The sequence below is a fragment of the Bos indicus x Bos taurus genome, chromosome 7 (assembly GCF_003369695.1).
Source record: "Bos indicus x Bos taurus breed Angus x Brahman F1 hybrid chromosome 7, Bos_hybrid_MaternalHap_v2.0, whole genome shotgun sequence".
Taxonomy (NCBI): Eukaryota; Metazoa; Chordata; class Mammalia; order Artiodactyla; family Bovidae; genus Bos; species Bos indicus x Bos taurus.
The window spans coordinates 46588640-46609951 of record NC_040082.1 but is presented as its reverse complement, the minus strand read 5'-3'; positions in this window follow the sequence as shown (position 1 = coordinate 46609951).

The window sequence follows — 21312 nt, the reverse complement described above, 5'->3', positions numbered from 1 at the left end:
TGCAAGACTGCATTAGATGTTTCTGTTTTATAATCTCACATAAGCATATCATTATTCTCATCACTCATTAATCTACTTACTCACCCTATGAGATCATAATGTTTTGAGCACTAATGTTTTCTTCTTAGTCATCACTGTATCACCAAAGTCTAGTATTCTTTCTGACACACATTGAGAATTCAATTTGCCAAATTAATTAATAAGACAGTATACTTTAGAAATGAAGAACTCCAGAAGCATTTAATTCTCAGAAATTAAATTGTGAAAAAAAGTCATCAAAATATTGCTTTGATACAAATGGTTCCCCTTGATGAATAGATAACAGCTCACCCCTCACCTCCAAACCCTTGTCCAAACAACATTTTGAAACTAGAACTCTGCTTCAAAATAATCCAATTTGTATAAATGAATCGAAATAAATTAAACAAGATTAGCTCCAAGTTAATAATTATTCAAGCTGGATGATAGGTACATGGGAGTTTAGTTGAATATTATATGATATGCTTCTCTATATGTTTGAAATTTTCCATGATGATAAGTTTTACAAAAGGTAAGAATTTACAACAGGAAAAACAAAGTGAAAGTCTGCAACAGTTTACACTCCCACTGCTTTCCTATACACTCCATTTAAAACAGCATTCTATAAGGAGAATTACTTTGGGTTTGAAAAACTAGGCATTTAAATGCAGGATCAATTGAAAATGTATACCTTAAAACTACAATTTAAAAGTTACACATCTTGCTTTGCCTTAATTATAATTTCTGAAATTGTGCTATTCATGATTAATCAAAATTATGCAAACTGTAAAAAAGAAAAAATATAATTTGGGTAAATGTTATGGAAAAGTGGGAAAAGAAAGCACTATTCCAAAAAAAAAAGAAAAGAAACAACTACAGCGTTCAGAAGAAAGTCTGCATGGGGTAAAATTGGAGAAGAGGCAAATACAATCCTCTCCGTGGCTGAGGAATTTGAAATGGCTTTTCGATGATTAGTGGTTTGTCAGGCTTCAGCAATATGTGAACCGTGAACTTCCTGATGTTCAAGCTGCTTTTAGAAAAGGCAGAGGAACCAGAGATCAAATTGCCAACATCTGCTGGATCATCCAAAAAGCAAGAGAGTTCCAGAAAAACATCTATTTCTGCTTTATTGACTATGCCAAAGCCTTTGACATGTGGATCACAATAAACTGGAAAATTCTGAAAGAGATGAGAATACCAGATGACCTGAACTGCCTCTTGAGAAACCTATATGCAGGTCAGGAAGCAACAGTTAGAACTGGACATGGAACAACAGACTGGTTCCAAATAGGAAAAGGAGTACATCAAGGCTGTATACTGTCACCTTGCTTATTTAACTTCTATGCAGGGTACATTATGAGAAACGCTGGACTGGAAGAAGCAGAAGCTGGAATCAAGATTGCCGGGAGAAATATCAATAACCTCAGATATGCAGATGACACCACCCTTATGGCAGAAAGTGAAGAGGAACTAAAGAGCCTCTTGATGAAAGTGAAAGAGGAGAGTGAAAAAGTTGGCTTAAAGCTCAACATTCAGACAACAAAGATCATGGCATCTGGTCCCATCACTTCATGGGAAATAGATGGGGAAACAGTGTCAGACTTTATTTTTTTGGGGTCCAAAATCACTGCAGATGGTGATTGCGGCCATGAAATTAAAAGACTCTTACTCCTTGGAAGGAAAGTTATGACCAACCTAGACAGCATATTCAAAAGCAGAGACATTACTTTGCCAATGAAGGTCCGCCTAGTCAAGGCTATGGTTTTTCCATTGGTCCTGTATGGATGTGAGAATTGGACTGTGAAGAAAGCTGAGTGCCGAAGAATTGATGCTTTTGAACTGTGGTGTTGGAGAAGACTCTTGAGAGTCCCTTGGACTGCAAGGAGATCCAACCAGTCCATTCTGAAGATCAGCCCTCGGATTTCTTTGGAAGGACTGATGCTAAAGCTGAAACTCCAGTACTTTGGCCACCTCATGGGAAGAGTTGACTCATTGGAAAAGGCTCTGATGCTGGGAGGGATTGGGGGCAGAAGGAGAAGGGGACGACAGAGGATGAGATGGCTGGATGGCATCACTGACTCGATGGACATGTCTCAGTGAACTGCAGGAGTTGGTGATGGACAGGGAGGCCTGGCGTGCTGCGATTCATGGGGTCGCAAAGAGTCGGACACGACTGAGCAACTGAACTGAAATGAACTGAACTGAAGTGTTAGAAAGGATCATTAAAAGGCTTTGTATAAAAAATGAGTCTCAGCACTTCATTAAAGCAGCATTGATCAGTTACTCGTGTTTACAGCCTGGCACATCTTGGAGAAGTCATCATCTTGGTTCACAGAGATGAGCTATACAATTAATCACTCAGTGCTACCTAACAAGGCATTCAGACAGATGGTTTACTCACCAACAAAGCAAACATCAACTAGAAAGCCAAATACTTTGGTTTTCCTAAATTCTTTCTCTCTTTATCTTTCTTTTTGTTATTAACTCATAACAGGTAGAAATGTCTTGGACTGCAAGGAGATCCAACTAGTCCATGGAGTCAACTTGCAGATATACCATGAGAATATATGCTAGACAAAGAGGGAACACTGAACTTGTAAATTTTAAGAACTAGGTCCAAGTCCTAGCTGTGATGGTTACTCTCTGGTCTGGCCTAAGTTACAATATGCCTCTGAATTTCAGGTCTCTCATGTCTAAAGCCTGACTTGATGGCAGGGATGGTTTTAAGGTGCACAGCAGATAATGCACAATAGATGCACTGACAAGCATAAACTTAGTGGCTTAAAACAGACTTCTTATCTTACAGTTCTGGAATTCAGAAGTCAAAAATGATTCTCACTGGACTAAAATCAAGAGTTGCAATTCTTCTGGAAGGGAAGAATCCATTTCTGAGTTTTCCAGCTTTAAGAGGCTAAATGCATTCCTTGGCTACTTGCCCCTTCCTCCATTTTCTTTGTTGTTCAGTCACTCAGTTGTGCCTGACTCTTTGTGACCACATGGACTGCAACACGCCAGGCTTCCCTGTCCTTCACCGTCTTCTGGAGCTTGCTCAAACTCATGTCCATTGAGTCAGTGATACCATCCAACCATCTCATCCTCTGTCATCCCCTGCTCCTCCTGCCTTCAATCTTCCCCAGAATCAGGGTCTTTTCTAATGAGTCAGCTCCTCTCATCAAGTGGCCAAAGTATTGGAGCTTCAGTATCAATCTGTCTTCTTAGCCAGCAGCATAACACCTTCAATGTGCATATTATGCAGATAAACACAGGCTTGTACATGGAGATTTATTTCAGGGAACTAGTTTACCCAGTTGCAGGGGCTGGCAAGTCCATAATCTCTAAACTCTAGGGAAGGAGCTGAATCTGCACTCCACAATCAGAATTTCTTCTTCAGGTAAACCTCTATTTTGCTCTTAGAAACTTTTCAACTTAATGAATGAGACTCAACACATTATCAAGGATAGATAATCATCTTGATTATAATGTGAACCACATCTACAAAATACCTTCATAAGGATTAATGTAAATAATAAGTACAGTTGACTCTTCAACAGGGGTTTGAGGTACACAAGTGCACAATATGAGGATTGTCTCCACAAAAACATAATATGGTACTACATGATTCATGGATGCAGAATCATGGCTAGAGAGGGCCCTCTATAAAGTTATATGAGGATTTTCTACTGCTTGGAGGTTCAGCATCCCTAACCCTGGCATTGCTCTTATGTCAACAGCATATTGTTTCTTCCAGGGAAATTAGAAAGTATATATATATATCTTAACAGTTGACTGGTAATTTAGCTTGGTAAGGAAATCTAGGTTGAAACTAATCTGTCCTCAAAATTTTTTAAATTCTATTCTAGTTTTATCTAATATCTAGTGTTATTCTGATATCTGTTCCTTATTTCCCTATTCCTTTCACATCTTCATACACTTATGAGCTATTTTTATCTTATTGGTTTTAAATTTCATGGTAAAGATGTGATGGTTTGGTCTGTTCAATGTAGAAACACCTTCTTCAGGTGAATGAATCTTTTTCTCTGTACTAACCCTTTAACATTTCTTCCTCTTCATTTGTGCAGTGGTGGTCATCTTGTAATGATTCTTTCATTTTATTTGTTCTCTAATTTTCTAACTCTTTATATTTTTGTTCTATTTTATAGATTTTCTTGATTCTACTTTCAATTGTCTACTGGTTCTTTTTACCCCCAAATATACAGAAATGATTAAAAGCACAAACTCTCCGGGTTCTAGCTCTGACTCTACCACTTAGTATTTGAGTGGGTTTTAGCAAGTTATTTAACTTGTCTAACCTCAGTTTCCACTCTTGGAAAGTGGGGGTTATCAAACTATGTGATTCTCAAGATTATATGAGTTAACATTTATATTTTATTTTATTTTTCAGCCACACTGCACAGCATGTGGAATTCTAGAACACTAAGAAGGGATAAAACCTGTGCCCCCTGCAAAGGAAGTGTGGTATTAACCACTGGACCATCTGGGAAATCCCAACATTTATATTTTAAAACACTGCCTGTCAGTAAAAATGGCTATCGTTTAAAAATCTACAAACAATAAATGATGGAGAGTGTGTGGAGAGAAGGAATCCTTCCTAACAGTTGGTGGGGATGTAAACTGGGACAGCCACTCTGGAGAACAGTATGGAGGTTCCTTTAAAAACTAAGAATGGAGCTATGTAAGCCTGCAATCCCACTCCTGAGCATATACCCAGAGAGTAACATGATCTGAAAGGATACATGCACCCCCAATGTTCATTGCAGCACTGTTTGCAATAGCCAAGACATGGAAGCAACCTAAATGTCCATTGGCAGAGGAATGGATAAAGAAGATGTGGTACATATATACAATGGAATGTCACTCAGCCATTTAAAATAATGAAATAATGACATTTGAAGCACTGGATGGATGGACCCAGGGATTGTTATACTGAGTTAAGTAAAACAGACAGAAGAGAAATATCATGACATCCTTACATGCAGAATCCAAAAAGAAATGATACAAATAAACTTATTTATGAAAAACAAGCAGTCTTAGAGAACAAATATATGGTTTCAGGCGAGTGAGGGAAAGAGATAGCTAGGGAGTTTGGGATTGACATGTACACTCTACTATATTTTAAATGGATAACAAGGTCCTACTGTATAGCACAGGGAACTCTACTCAATGTTATGTGGCAGGCTGGATGAGAGGGGAGTGTGGGGGAGAATGGATACATGTGTATGTGTGGCTGAGTCCCATTGCCATCTACCTGAAATTATCAACAACATTGTTAATTGGCTATACATGAAAACAAATACAAAGTTAAACATAAAAATCAAAAACAACAACAAAGAAACACCACCTGACACATTGTAAATGATATATAGTTAAACAATTATGGGCATCTCCAGTCCCAGATTTCTAAAAACTTCATCTCCCTACCTTCTCATACTCACACACTCAGTTTAAAACCAGAAAGAAGCACTCTCCCTTTTGTCTCCCAAACAATGAATCTCACCACCCAATCCACACCCTGAGAAAATGCCCTTCAGCCATTTCTTACTTCATCTACACATTACTCAGTTCTTGCCTACCATTTTCTGAGGATAAATCCTCTAGAAGTTATCAGGGGAGAATAGCCACATTATTAGGAGGACCCTGAATCCTGCCATTTGAAGAATATTTGAAAAACTAGAGCTCCTTATACCAGAGAAGATATGACTCAGTGCAGAGGTCATTGTTTTATCCTTGGCTGTGTATCCCCCAATTCCCTTCAATTGGCAGTAACTTTATAATTTTCCTTGGAAAAACCATTCTTCCCTTACTCTGAATCTAAGGTGTTCAAAAGGGACTGACTCTCTTAGCTCCAGGAGTGGAGGATACACACAACCAGTCCACACAGGGCACTGGATTTCCTTGTTTCATTGAAAGGTTCATAACTGGACTAATGCTCAATAAAATTGACATCAATTCTGAGATTCTCCGGGATCTATTGGAAAAGTCATGCTATGAAATCTTGCCTGACTAAGAAGACAACACAGAAGAAAGACAAGCAGAGAGAAGGACAGAAATGGATTACCAAAAACACCCACCCTAAATCTGTTTGTAGAGTTCCAAAGAATAGCAAGAAGAAATAAGAAAGCCTTCCTCAGCGACCAATGCAAAGAAATAGAGGAAAACAACAGAATGGGAAAGACTAGAGATCTCTTCAAGAAAATTAGAGATACTAAGGGAACATTTCATACAAAAATGGGCTCGATAAAGGACAGAAATGGTATGGACTTAACAGAAGCAGAAGATATTAAGAAGAGGGGGCAAGAATACACAGAAGAACTGTACAAAAAAGATCTTCATGACCCAGATAATCACGATGGTGTGATCACTCATCTAGAGCCAGACATCCTGGAATGTGAAGCCAAGTGGGCCTTAGAGAGCATCACTACGAACAAAGCTACTGGAGGTGATGGAATTCCAGTTGAGCTATTTCAAATCCTGAAAGATGATGTTGTGAAAGTGCTGCACTCAATATGCCAGCAAATTTGGAAAACTCAGCAGTGGCCACAGGACTGGAAAAGGTCAGTTTTCATTCCAATCCCAAAGAAAGGCAATGCCAAAGAATGCTCAAACTACCGCACAATTGCACTCATCTCACATGCTAGTAAAGTAATGTTCAAAATTCTCCAAGCCAGGCTTCAGCAATATGTGAACAATGAACATCCTGATGTTCAAGCTGGTTTTAGAAAAGGCAGAGGAACCAGAGATCAAATTGCCGACATCTGCTGGATCATGGAAAAAGCAAGAGAGTTCCAGAAAAACAGCTACTTCTGCTTTATTGACTATGCCAAAGCCTTTGACTGTGTGCATTACAATAAACTGTGGAAAATTCTGAAAGTGATGGGAATACCAGACCACCTGACCTGCCTCTTGAGAAATCTGTATGCAGGTCAGGAACCAACAGTTAGAACTGGACATGGAACAGACTGGTTCCAGATAGGAAAAGGAGTACATCAAGGCTGTATATTGTCACCCTGTTTATTTAACTTATATGCAGAGTACATCATGAGAAATGCTGGACTGGAAGAAACACAAGCTGGAATCAAGATTGCCAGGAGAAATATCAATAACCTCAGATATGCAGATGACACCACCCTTATGGCAGAAAGTGAAGAGGAACTCAAAAGCCTCTTGATGAAAGTGAAAGTGGAGAGTGAAAAAGTTGGCTTAAAGCTCAACATTCAGAAAAGGAAGATCATGGCATCCGGTCCCATCACTTCATGGGAAATAGATGGGGAAACAGTGGAAACAGTGTCAGACTTTATTTTTCTGGGCTCCAAAATCACTGCAGATGGTGACTGCAGCCATGAAATTGAAAGATGCTTACTCCTTGGAAGGAAAGTTATGACCAACCTAGATAGCATATTCAAAAGCAGAGACATTACTTTGCCAACAAAGGTTTGTCTAGTCAAGGCTATGGTTTTCCCTGTGGTCATATATGGATGTGAGAGTTGGACTGTGAAGAAGGCTGAGCGCCAAAGAATTGATCCTTTTGAACTGTGGTTTTGGAGAAGACTCTTGAGAGTCCCTTGGACTGCAAGGAGATCCAAACAGTCCATTCCGAAGGAGATCAGCCCTGGGATTTCTTTGGAAGGAATGATGCTAAAGCTGAAACTCCAGTACTCTGGCCACCTCATGGGAAGAGCTGACTCATTGGAAAAGACTCTGATGCTGGGAGGGATTGGGGGCAGGAGGAGAAAGGGATGACAGAGGATGAGATGGCTGGATGGCATCACTTACTCAATGGACGTGAGTCTGAGTGAACTCCGGGAGTTGGTGATGGACAGGGAGGTCTGGTGTGCTGCGATTCATGCGGTCGCAAAGAGTCAGACACGACTGAGCGACTGAACTGAACTGAACTGAAATCTGTTTGTACCTGAAGCTATTGACTATGTGATTTTTCACTGATATAAGCCAATACATTTCTACTTTTTGTAAGACAGTTTAAGCTGGGACCTTCCCTGGTGGCTCAGAGGTTAAAGCATCTGCCTCCAATGCAGGAGACCTGGGTTTGATCCCTGGGTCGGGAAGATCTCTGAAGAAGGAAATGGTAACCCACTCCAGTATTCCTGCCTGGAGAATCCCATGGGCGGAGAAGCCTGGTAGGCTACAGTCCATGGGGTTGCAAAGAGTCGGACACGACTGAGCGATTTCACCTTCACCTTCACCTTCAAGTCTTTTTTCAGGCTAAATCAGGACTCCTGACTAACTCAGGACTCCTGCCTTTATGAGCATGAAATAACAGCATCACTGAACTGAATTCATTCACTGGGAAGATATTTATCTCATACTCATTCTATGCCACAGTCTTGCAGATTTCCTAAAAATTCTGGTTGGAACAGATGACTAATTCATAAATTGACCTTGGCCTATATAATATAGCAACATCTTATTAAGCCCAACACTTGAAAGAATATTTTTTAAGGGGATAGGATTAAGGCAGAGATAATCTCTTCTACTCTAAATATTTACAGTCACATTTCTTATTTTTTCCAGCAAGGTAAATGCTTAAATGCTGTAAAAAGCATATCTCTTCATGATAAGTAAAAGTGGTTTAGAAAAGGAAAAGGGATTTGCCCAAGAAATTCAAGATTACAGGAAAGAGACAAGAGAATGTGAGAACATAGGCCATGAATTCATACTGATCGGATTTTAAATGCTGACTCTGCCCCTTATTAGCTGTAAACTTTTAAATGACTAACTTTTTTATATTTCAAGTTCCTCAATTATAAATTATCAACAGTTGTCACAACTCACAGGTCCTTGTGAAGTTTACATACGATTTCTTATGTAAAAAAATTAGCATGTTTTCTAGCGTAGATTTTACTAATATCATCATCAATAAATTGGGCTTAAATCTGTCTCCCCACTGCGACAAAACTCTACATTTCGTACGGTTGTTTTATCCATTACGTTCTACCTTAAATTTTGTTCTTGTCTCTGAGATACTTAAGAAAGATCTGCCCATTCTCTGTCTTGTGTGATTTAGTTAGTTATATGGCTTTATCCAATAACCTTGGCCATCCTGAGATCGCATGTCAAAAATATGAATGAGTATCATTGCTGTTATAGGAGAGAGAAAGTCATCCATGTGATGATTAATTTTATGTGTCAATTTAACTGGACCACACGTGCTCAGATATTTGGTTACACATTATTTCTGTGTGAGTGAGGGTGTTTGTAGATGACCTGAACATTTCAATCAGAGAACTGCCATACAGTGGTTTGCCCTCCCCAAAGTGGGTGATCATTATCCAATCCAGAAGGGAACAAACAGGCTGAAGAACAAAGGATTCAGCCATTCTTGCTTGAATGCTTGAGCTAGGATATCGATCTGCCCCTCTACAATCCTGGTTCTTAAACCTTCAGATCCAAACTGGAACCTAATCTTCAACATCCCCGGTTCTTAGGCTTTCAGACTTAGACTGAACTTCTCCAGCAGGCTTCTTGGGTCTCCAGCTGACAGATGGAAGTTCATGGGACTTTTTCAGCTTTCATAATTGTGTGAGTCAATTTCTTAGAATAAATCTCTTCATATGTGTGTGTGAGTGTGTGTGTGTATCCTTGTGGATCTGTCTCTAGGGAATCTTGACTAACACTTAAACTGATACCAAGAGCCGGCTGCTGTAACAAATACCTAAAAAGGTAATAAAAGTGGCTTTGGAACTAGTTAAGAAATAGAGGCTGACAGAGTTTCGAGGTGCATGCTAGAAAGAGCCTACATGGCTATGAAAGAATCTTTAAAGGTGATTCTGGTAATTCCGTTTGAGCAATTCCAAATCCTGAAAGATGCTGCTGTGAAAGTGCTGCACTCAATATGCCAGCAAATTTGGAAAACTCAGCAGTGGCCACCAGACTGGTAAAGGTCAGTTTTCATTCCAATTCCAAAGAAAGGCAATGCCAAAGAATGCTCAAACTACCGCACAATTGCACTCATCTCACACGCTAGTAAAGTAATGCTCAAAATTCTCCAAGCCAGGCTTCAGCAATATGTGAACCGTGAACTTCCTGATGTTCAAGCTGGTTTTAGAAAAGGCAGAGGAACCAGAGATCAAATTGCCAACATCTGCTGGATCATAGAAAAAGCAAGAGAGTTCCAGAAAAACATCCATTTCTGCTTTATTGACTATGCCAAAGCCTTTGACTGTGTGCCTCACAAAAAACTGTGGAAAATTCTGAAAGAGATGGGAATACCAGACCACCTGATCTGCCTCTTGAGAAATTTGTATGCAGGTCAGGAAGCAACAGTTAGAACTGGACATGGAACAACAGACTGGTTCCAAATAGGAAAAGGAGTACGTCAAGGCTGTATATTGTCACCCTGTTTATTTAACTTATATGCAGAGTACATCATGAGAAATGCTGGCCTGGAAGAAGCACAAGCTGGAGTCAACATTGCCAGGAGCAATATCAATAACCTCAGATATGCAGATGACACCACCCTTATGGCAGAAGGTGAAGAGGAACTAAAAAGCCTCTTGAAGAAAGTGAAAGTGGAGAGTGGAAAAAGTTGCCTTAAAGCTCAACATTCAGAAAATGAAGATCATGGCATCCGGTCCCATCACTTCATGGGAAATAGATGGGGAAACAGTGGAAACAGTGTCAGACTTTATTTTTTCTGGGCTCCAAAATCACTACAGATGGTGACTGCAGCCATGAAATTAAAACATTCTTACTCCTTGGAAGGAAAGTTATGACCAACCTAGATAGCATATTCAAAAGCAGAAACATTACTTTGCCAACAAAGTTTCGTCTAGTCAAGGCTATGGTTTTTCCTGTGGTCATGTATGGATGTGAGAGTTGGACTGTGAAGAAGGCTGTGCACCAAATAATTGATGCTTTTGAACTGTGGTGTTGGAGAAGACTCTTGAGAGTCCCTTGGACTGCAAGGAGATCCAACCAGTCCATTGTGAAGGAGATCAGCCCTGGGATTTCTTTGGAAGGAATGATGCTAAAGAAACTCTTCGCGTGGCCACCTCATGGGAAGAGTTGACTCATTGGAAAAGACTCTGATGCTGGGAGGGATTAGGGGCAGGAGGAGAAGGGGACGACAGAGGATGAGATGGTTGGATGGCATCACTGACTCAATGGACATGAGTCTCAGTGAACTGCGGGAGTTGGTGATGGACAGGGAGGCCTGGCGTGCTGCGATTCATGGGGTCGCAAAGAGTCGGACACGACTGAGCAACTGATCTGATCTGATCTGGTAAGAGCTCAGAAGGAAAAGAGAAGAGCTCATAGAAAGCTTCAATCTTCTTAGAGAATACCTAAGTAACCCTGGACAGAATATTTATGGAAATATGGATAATAAAGGGCATTTTGGTAAAATCTCAGGCTGAAATGAAGAAAATGTTATTGGAAACTGAAAGCCAGGCAGTCCTTGTTAAAACATGTCAAATCAATCAGCTGAACTGTGTTTGTGTCTAGTGCTTCATGGAAGGTAGAACCTGCAAGAGATGAAACTGGATATTTAGCTGAGGAAGTTTTTAAGCAATATGTTGAAAGAAAAGTGAAAGTCATTCAGTCGTGTACCAACTCTTTGCGATCCCATGGACTGTACAGTCCATGGAATTCTCCAGGCCAGAATACTGGAGTGGGTAGCCTTTCCCTTCTCCAGGGGATCTTCCCAACCCAGGGATTGAACCCAAGTCTCATGGCAGGCAGATTCTTTACCAGTTGAGCCACAGGGGAGCCCAAGTATTTGCCAATGCAGGAGACACAGGTTCTATCCCTGGTCTGGGAAGATCCCACGTGCCATGGAGAGACTGAGCCCATGCACTACAACCACCGAGCCTGTGCTCTAGAGCCCAGGAGCACAACTATTGGACCCTCGCTCAGCAACTACTGAAGTCTATGTGCCCTAGAGCCTGTGCTCCACGAGAGTTGTTCTGCAAGTGCAATGAGAACTCATGTACTACAACCAGAGAGTAGACACCCTCCTCACAACTGGAGAAAAGCCCAGACGGCAACAAAGACCTAGCACGGCCAATAAATAAATAAAAATATATATATACCTTATATATATATATATATATATATATATAATAGATATCATATAATATAAAATTTAAAATAATTTTATAAATTTATAATATGAAATTATAAAATATATATAATTATATATAAATAATATCTTATATGTATATATATTAGTATATTAGTGTATATCAGCCACCTTGACAGAGGTCAGATGCTATTCTTCAAGACAATGGAAGAATGACACTGAAGGTGATTCAGGGAACCCCACACTCTCACCACAGGATCAGAGTGCAAGGGACTAGGGCAGAGAAGTTTCAGGATTCCCCTGCCTAGTGCATCAGGGGTAAGGCTCTCACAGAAGTTTGCAGCATGCGCTGTGTCTACTGGAGCTATGAGGTGAGGCCACACAGAAGAGCCATGGATCGTGGAACCCAGCCTGGAAGAGCTGCAGGGGTGGGGCCCTAGCAGAGAACCACAGTGGAGACAAGACAGGACCCAAGCAGAAAGTCACTGCTGTGGGGCAGTCCCAGAAAATCATGGGGGTCATGGTTATACCCCACTGGGCTTGGAAAGAAGAACGCCAAGGCAAAGATTATTCTCAAGTCTTAAGGGCTCATGAAATTTGCACCATTGGGTTTTCAATGTCCTTGGGACCAGTCACTCCCTCCTTCTTTAGTCTATTTCCCTTTGGGAAATAGAATGCCTATCCTGTACTTGTCCCATCATTATAGTTTGAAAATATGTAATTTATTTGCTCTAACAGGTTCACAGGTAGAGAAGAAATTTTCCTCAGAATAAATCAAAGTCTCACTCATATCTGATTTAAATGATACTTACATGTGATGCTGGACTTAGACTTTAAAGTGGATACTGGATTGAGGTAAGACTTTGGGAGTGAGGAAGGAAATATTTCCTGCCATATCAGTAAACAAGCATGTCACATTCACCAGCAGTTGCAGCCCCACCACACATGGTGAGCCCTGAAGGAACTCAGGAAAGAAAGAGTATCTGCCATCTAGCAGCCATCCAACTGTAGCCATGCTCTATGGTGAGCTCTGAGGAAGTTTAGCATGTCAAAAACACAGGAAACTGGCTCCAGATATCTGAGGTGCAAATCAAAGGAATGGTTTCAGTTACCACAGACTCTTACTTCTTCCTATACAAAGGGCTTCCCAGATGGTGCTAGTGGTAAAGAACCTGCCTGCCAATGTAGGAGGCATACGAGATGCAGGGTCGATCCCTGGGTTGGGAAGATCCTCTAGAGAAGGGCATGACAACCCACTCCAGTATTCTTGCCTGGAGAATCCCATGGACAGAGCAGCCTGGCAGGATACAGTCCATAGGGTCACAATGAGTCAGACACAACTGAAGCAACTGAGCACATATATAGAAAACTGCCAAATACCTTAACTTAGGATATTAGATTTAAATAACAATAATCTTTTGATGTTCAGACTACCTGTTCATTTTTGCAAAACTTTTGTGTAACCTGGCTCCTTCCCTCATCTTCTTAGAGCAGTTCTCTCCGGTTTCCTTGAGATGCTGCCTCCCAGGCTTAAGCCCTAAAAATTTCCACCAAATAAAAGTAACTCTCAACTTTTAGGTTGCATGTATTACTTAATTATATATTTTTTAGTTGACAGGGGCACAAGGATGAAATGAATGTACTTTTCATGAGAGAAGGATGTGAATCGGGGCATCAGGGGCAGAATGGTATATACTGAATGTTTGTGTCCTCCCAGTTCATGTTATATTTGGGGGTAGGACCCCTCGGGAGTAATTCCAAATATGACTAGAGCCTTCATGAATTGTTCTCCTACAAATGGGAAAGGGCTCCCAGAGACCTCCCTTGCCTTTCTGCCACATGAGGACACAATAAAAAGACAACTATGATGGGAGTCATGAGAATTTCCAGTTTGTAGTCAAGTTGGACAGAAATTGTATGGTAACCTACTTGAGATTGGCATTTGAAGTGAGGGGCAGTCTCATGGGACTGAGTCCTTAGCTGGTTAGTGTCAGAATTGAATTGAATTGTAGGGCATGGATGGTGTCACAGAGAATTGCTTGGTATGAGAAAAAGACCCAGCCATCTGGTGTCAAAGTTTGAGTGTGGTCATGAGAATACCGTAGAATAAGTTTTTGACATAACCACAATTCCATATTGTTTATCACCAATTCAATATTACTCTCCCATGCAGGACCCACATCCTTGTCAACAATTCATATGTATGAATAAAACTATTTACAATTAGTGTAGACATTCCAAAATTCCAGGATGGGTATCAACTTAGTTTGAGACTAGAAACCTTTGGGTTCTACTACTAAAAATACAACAAACACAAAAACATACATATACCTCATTTTTTGAGTTAGAAAACAGACTTCTTAAAATGAATATAAATAATAAAACTAATGTTGCATTCAACTTATTGGGCTTTTTTTAAATTATCTTAACTAAGTGAAATTAATTTAAAAGTATCATTGTTCTGAATTTGATCAAATTCACCTTATTCAACAGATTGTATTACATGTATCCAATTTACTTACTCTGTCACTTTAGGCATATTTTATCAACTGATTTGGAAATTTATCCTCTATGTTAATGAGTTAATTTCTGCATGTGTGGACATGCATTTATAAAGAATGAGAAAATGCAAAAAAATGAGAAAATGCTCATGATTTATAAAATATTAAGTGCAAATGAAAAACTATATTAAATGTTCAATCTCTTTTATTTCCATGTGAGAAATGTCCAATTTCTTTTATTCCAAATGAGAAAAGTTAAGGCAAGAAAAGTAAAGGCATTCTTGAACTTAATACTTACAAACAATGTATCAAAAAGTGAAATTTATCTAACTCAAAGGATAGCAAATTTTGGCAAAGCTATGTAGAAGCAATTGCTCTGATTCTCTCACCTTCTCTGTACAAGTGTAAATGTTTGGCATGTTCTTCTTATTATGTTCTCCAACATTTTTGTCATCAAAGACTTAATATATTATTTCCCCACAGTCTCCAGCTCTTATTGTGACTATAATTTAACATATTTTGGTATGGTTTTATATATGCATGTATGATTTAGTTTCAGTATACAACCTGAGAATAGATAGCTAGCATTTTTCCATTTTTCTTTTCTTTTAGTATTTTCCCTACTTTGATAGAAAATGTTCATTCTACAAACACAGGCTTACACAAGATTAGCTACCTTTCTCTCTAACCAAAATCAAATGTTTGCTTAATTAGCTTAAGAAATATTATAAACACTGTTATATGAAAAGGTATAAGAATGTGGCAAGCCTAGAGACATCCTTCAGAATGGTGCCTAGGATTAGGATTCATAAGTTTGTTAGTTTAGATATTAATGCGGAATATTGTGTCACTTTGCTCCAGTTAGAGGCTTCCACAATTTAAGTAAACTTGTCCACTTACATTTAACTTCTCATATGGCCAGGACTTGTCTGCCTACTTGCTTATATTTGTGGTAGATATTAGTTTGTGAATTACATTTTTATAGCATATAAATCGGTTGTAAACTCATGAAGGAGTACATTTAAAAATGTGCATCTACTCCTAAATCATGGAGGCTACCCATATTAACCAGAATCATCATATAATTACAAATGACTCATTAGGTCAGGTCAGTTTGCAAGAGCAGAGGTCAGTTGGCAAGAACCTTCTTTGAAATACTTCGTTTTTTTGAACCGGGGTTATTCAAGCACCATCAGGATATTTTGGGGTCAGATACAAAATCAAATTGTTAAATAGGCCCTAATTCAATGTTTCCTCAAAAAGGTTTAAAAACACAGGTGACTGTGGAGTGTCCATTGAAAATTATCTCCTATTGGTTTTATTCTCCATGTTATTTTTTTGGATCTGGATTCCATCAATACAGAGTAATAGCTCCAGATTTTTATTACAATATAGGCCTGAGGACTGTCATAATCACAATAAAGTAATAGCAACCATAGAACTAAAGTGATTACAGTGTTTATTCTAGAAAATGTTTAAAGTAACCTGCATATCAATAAACAGATATCATTTAAAACTAAAAATTATAGATATCTTCACTTTGATTTGTAGAAATCAGGTAGAAGGAAAAAAAATAAAAAGGGAGAGTAAAGAAATTTTCCCTGTGAAATGCATTCCATATTTAGATTTATTTTAGTTTTGGAGTCATGCAACTAAATTATCTCTTCTGATGGCCAAAATAAACAAACAAGCACAAGTGAGAGCAGAGCTCCAGAACTACTGAATTAGGATTTCTAAGGATGAGACCTGGACATCCATATTTTTCAGAGTTCCACCGGTGGTTCTCAAAAAGCCAACCTGATACAACTTCATGAACCAGTTGCCCTTTGGAAATCACAGAACAAAAGGAAAGTTTATTCTGTGATTCTGTGTCTCTATGACTCCTCCTTGTTAAAGGAGCCTTTGCAAGATCAACTGAAATTTCCATAGTGGAGAAGACAAGGCAAAAAGACAGGAAAGAAAATCAAATGATGGATCACAGAAAAGGATGGTTGGTATTCGGGGGATGGGGAGATGCTATAGGAATTCTAATGAAGGATTTCTGTATAATCCATGATAATTTCAAGGGCCACCAAACAGACACCCTTCTTGGAACTGAGAAATCAATCATAAGCTAACACCTTATCTTTGCCAACTCTCAGTTAAATCCCTGGCTAGAGTTTGTCTCAAGTAAAGGAATTCTAGTTATTCTTCTTAACTCTTGTTGGCAGATCACAAGACATTTACCATCTGCTCAGCTTTGCACTGGCAATAGATAAACATTGCCTATTTCCCCAAGGCAATGAGCTAAAAGAGGTAACACATCACAGTAGACTTGAGGGTGGGGCTCCAATATTCTGGTGGTGTGATTACACTGAAAAGGATTTGTGAAGCTAGAGAGGACTTGCTTAGCTAGCTGGGGTCAAAGACATGACTCCTAGGTACTCTACCAATGCTTCTGGAGAACCATATCATGGTGAGAATTCAGCATTCTTACATATTTTTTCATCCTTTACACTTTCTTCAAGCTTTTGTACTTTAGGCCTAAGATTTGCTGAGAGTAATTTACTAACTTTTTTGTCAACTCTTCTGTAGTCATTTCGCTGACAAAGGTCCGTAAAGTCAAAGCTATGGTTTTTCCAGTAGTCATAAATGGATGTGAGAGTTGGACCATAGAGAAGGCTGAGAGCTAAAGAATTGATGCTTTTGAATTCTGATGCTTCAGACGACTCTTGAGAGTCCCTTGGACAGCAAGATCAAACCAGTCAATCCTAAAGGAAATCAACCCTGAATATTCATTGGAAAGACTGATGCTGTAGCTCCAATACTTAGGCCACCTGGTGCAAAGAACTGACTCATTGGAAAAGACCCTGATGCTGGGAAAGACTGAGGGCAGGAGGAGAGGGGGCAACAAAGGATGAAATGGTTGGATGGCATAACTGACTCAATGGACATGAATCTGAGCAAACTCTGGGAGACAGTGAAGGACAGGGGAGCCTGGTATGCTTCAATCCATGGGGTTGCAAAGGGTTGGACATGACTGTGACTGAATGACAACAACTATAGTTGTGACTAAGTCCCAGGGTTCTCTGCTCTCATGAAGCATACAGTCCAGCACGGAAAAAAGTGAATCGGTAACTGACAGTGTTATAAGTATTACAACAGGAATAATAAAAGGTGCTTTGTAGGCCCATAGGAAGTACTGCTTTTTGGAAGAGTCAGGAAAGAATTTTTCAGAATTTTTTTTTCTTTTAAGGACCCAAAGGATGGGTGTGAGTTAGCTGGTATGAAGTAGGAACCTTGTCTGAAAAAACCCAAATATACCTAACAATGTCAATATGCCTGAAGCCCCGAATCAAAGATGGACAGTCAAGAGTTAAAGCTAAAAAGGGTACTTAGAATCTGGATAATAAATACTTCAGACTATGTTATGGAGCTGGCCTTTCCTCCCTATAGCAATAGGAAGACCCTGAAGGATCTTAAATCTGAGAATAATAAGATGAGGCCCATTATTTGGCCACACTTTGCCTTAATGCATTCATTTATTATTCATTCAACAAAGATTAACAGTGCATCTTCTATTTGACAGCACAGCTATCAGCCAAGAGATTTAGTGAAAAACAAACATAAAAGGCCCATGTTCTCACCAAGCATGAAAAATAACACATGCACTCATGAGATAATTTCTGATCATTATACGTACTTTGAGGATAATAAAATGGAACAATGCAATGTAGACTGAGGCAGGGCATGTAGGGATGTTTTTCTCTTAGTGAAAAAAGAGATATTAGAGATAAGACAACTACATGAAAATCTGGATAAAGAATATTCCAGGCAAATGGAATAGCAAGGGCAAAAGCCATGAATTATACAAAGAACCTGGTGTGTTAAAGGAACAGAAGGAATATAGCAGTAGCTTCAAGGTAATGAAGAAAGGATAGGAATATGGGTTTGGACTGGAGAAGTCATTCTAAGCAATGTCTCTTTTTAAGTGCTGATAATAAAGAATTGAACATGTGTGTATGCTAAATTGCTTCAGTTGTGTCTGACTCTGCAGCCCTATGGACTGTAGCTTGTCAGGCTTCTCTGTCCATTGGATTCTCCAGGCAAGAATACTGGAGTGGGTTGCCATTTCCTTCTCCAGGGGATCTTCCCAATGCAGGGATCAAACCTACATCTCTTATGCCTACTGCATTGGCAGATGGGTTCTTTATCACTAGTGCCACTGGGAAGCCATACTGAACATAAGATAAATTTTTCCTTCACATACTCCTTCCTACTTTGCCCCCTTTAATAAGGATGCTAAACTTATGCTAACATAAAAAGTCCTGCTTTATTTCTTTGTTCATCCTTGAGGATCCTGACCCTTTCTGATATCCTCTAGGAACAGCATGACCAACTTATTTTGGATTTCCTAGGACTTGCCCAGTATCAACACTGAAACTCTTACTTCCCAGAATGCCTCTCAGTCCCAGGCCAACAAGGACAGTTGGCCACCCTATTGAGAAAAGCTTCTCTGCTCACCCCAAGGCTAGGATTCTATACATAATCCTATTGTCCACACCAACGTTTCTCAAAAGATGGGTCTGAAGAGGAAGTCAGGAGTCAGATCACCAGGGCTTTGTGAGTCATGGCAACAATTCTGGACTTAATTCAAAGAACAGAAGGGTATAACCCTAAAGCATTAGATAGTAGTGATAGTGAAGTTGCTCAGTCGTGTCCGACTCTTTGCGACCCCATGGACAGTAGCCAACCAAGCTCCTCCGTCCATGGGATTTTCCAGGCAAGAATACTGGAGTGGGTTGCCATTTCCTACTGCAGGGGATCTTCCCGACCCAGGGATCGAACCCAGGTCTCCCACATTGTAGGCAGACGCTTTACCGTCTGAGCCACCAGTTTTAGTTACCTACTGCTATACATGACAATTCCCCCCAAAACATAGTTATGTACAAAACAAGAATCATTTAACTCAAAATGTTTATAAGTCAAGAATTCAAGAATGGTTTGACCAGACAATTATAGCTTGGGTATCTCATGGGCTACAGTCAGATGTCAGCCAAGACAGCAGTCATCTGAAGGCTTCACTGGGCTGGAGGATCTGCTTCCAAAGTGGCTGACTCACATGGCTGCCAGATTGGTGCTGGCCATTTGGAAAACCTCAGTGCCTGTCTATGCAGGCCCCTCCACAAGGCTACTTGAATATCCTTTTACAATATGGTTGCTGGCTTCCTGCAGAGTGAGTGACCCAAGAGCTCAAAGTAGAAGCTCCATTATCTTGTAACACTGGATTCAGAAATCACATGCTGCCCCAGACTGTCCAAGGTATTCTTTAGATATCAGCCTTGATTTGGTGTGTAACAGGACTATGCAAGGGCACAAACCCCAGGAAATGGCAATCATTGGGGACCATCTCGGAGGCTGGCTACCACAGATGTCCCTCCAAATTCCAGTACTAACTCACTAAAGAAAGTTGCTGGTCACAGAGGTAAACAGATGAGTCAATTAGTATAGCTTTCCACAAGTTGACTTCTATGGATGGAACTACAACTTTAGGAGACATCTGCAAGTTACAATCTTTAAATCTTTTCACAGGGACATGCGGGGATTGAGACAGCTCTTAAATTATTTTTTGTCTTTAAGAGTCACCAGAATTTGATGCATGGAATTAGCCTACTGTACAGGGCTAAGTCACTCACTCATCCTATTGATTCTAACTGGCCACCACAACTGTAGGGGGCAGAGCCAAGGAGGAGGGGTCATACTTACCAAGACTTGAGACTTTGATGTTTCTTAGCTCAGAACACCTGGTAGTGAACTTTGTATGTGCATCTCTTTACAAAAACTTGGAGATTTAGAACCAGAAGATGAGTTACAGATCTGCCTCTGCCTGAAATGACTCAAAGATAAGAGAGACCTTGCTGTTTGGCCACTAAGTCGTGTCTGACTCCTTTGCAGACCCCATGGACTGTGGCCTGCCAGGCTTCTCTGTCTATGGGATTTCCCAGGTGAAAATACTGAAGTGGGTCACCATTTCTTTCTTCAGGATTGAACCTATGTCTCCTACATTGGCAGGTGGATTCTTTACCACTGAGCCACTAGGGAAGCCCAAGAAAGACCTGATAGCATCCAAAAACTACAAAGCCCGTGAGGCAAAAGTATTAGAAAACACTAATTAGAAAACAGGAAGACAGGATAGTTGCAGACAAATGAAGCGGGTGGTGGAAGAGTTCAGAGAGGCAGCCAGGAGCCAGACCTGCTTGGACCTGTAATACAGGTTAGGACACTGGATGTTTTCCAGTGTAATGGAAGACAGTGGAGAGTTCACACATGGAGAAAAACACAGTATGGCTTCTTTTAAAAGGATCACCCTGTCTGTCCTTGCTCTTCTACAGTCAGCCAGATTTCTCTGTCTGAAATGCTATCGTAGGTATTCACACTCCCCTCCTCACTTTAACCAGATTTCAGAAGGAACTCTACTCAATATCCTGAAGTAATCTATATGAGAAAAGAATCTGAAAAAGAATGGAAATATAAATATATATTTACATTCCACGGGTAATATATATATTACCTATATATAGGCTATATATATAATACCTATATATAGGTTTTATATATTTATATATAGCTAATTAATAACACTCTTTCCTACTGGTCCTAAATATGGCCTGAGAATGTGTTTCCACAAACCATATATACATATGTGTATATATATATTTGAATCACTATATAAATTTGAATTACTTTGCTAATATACCT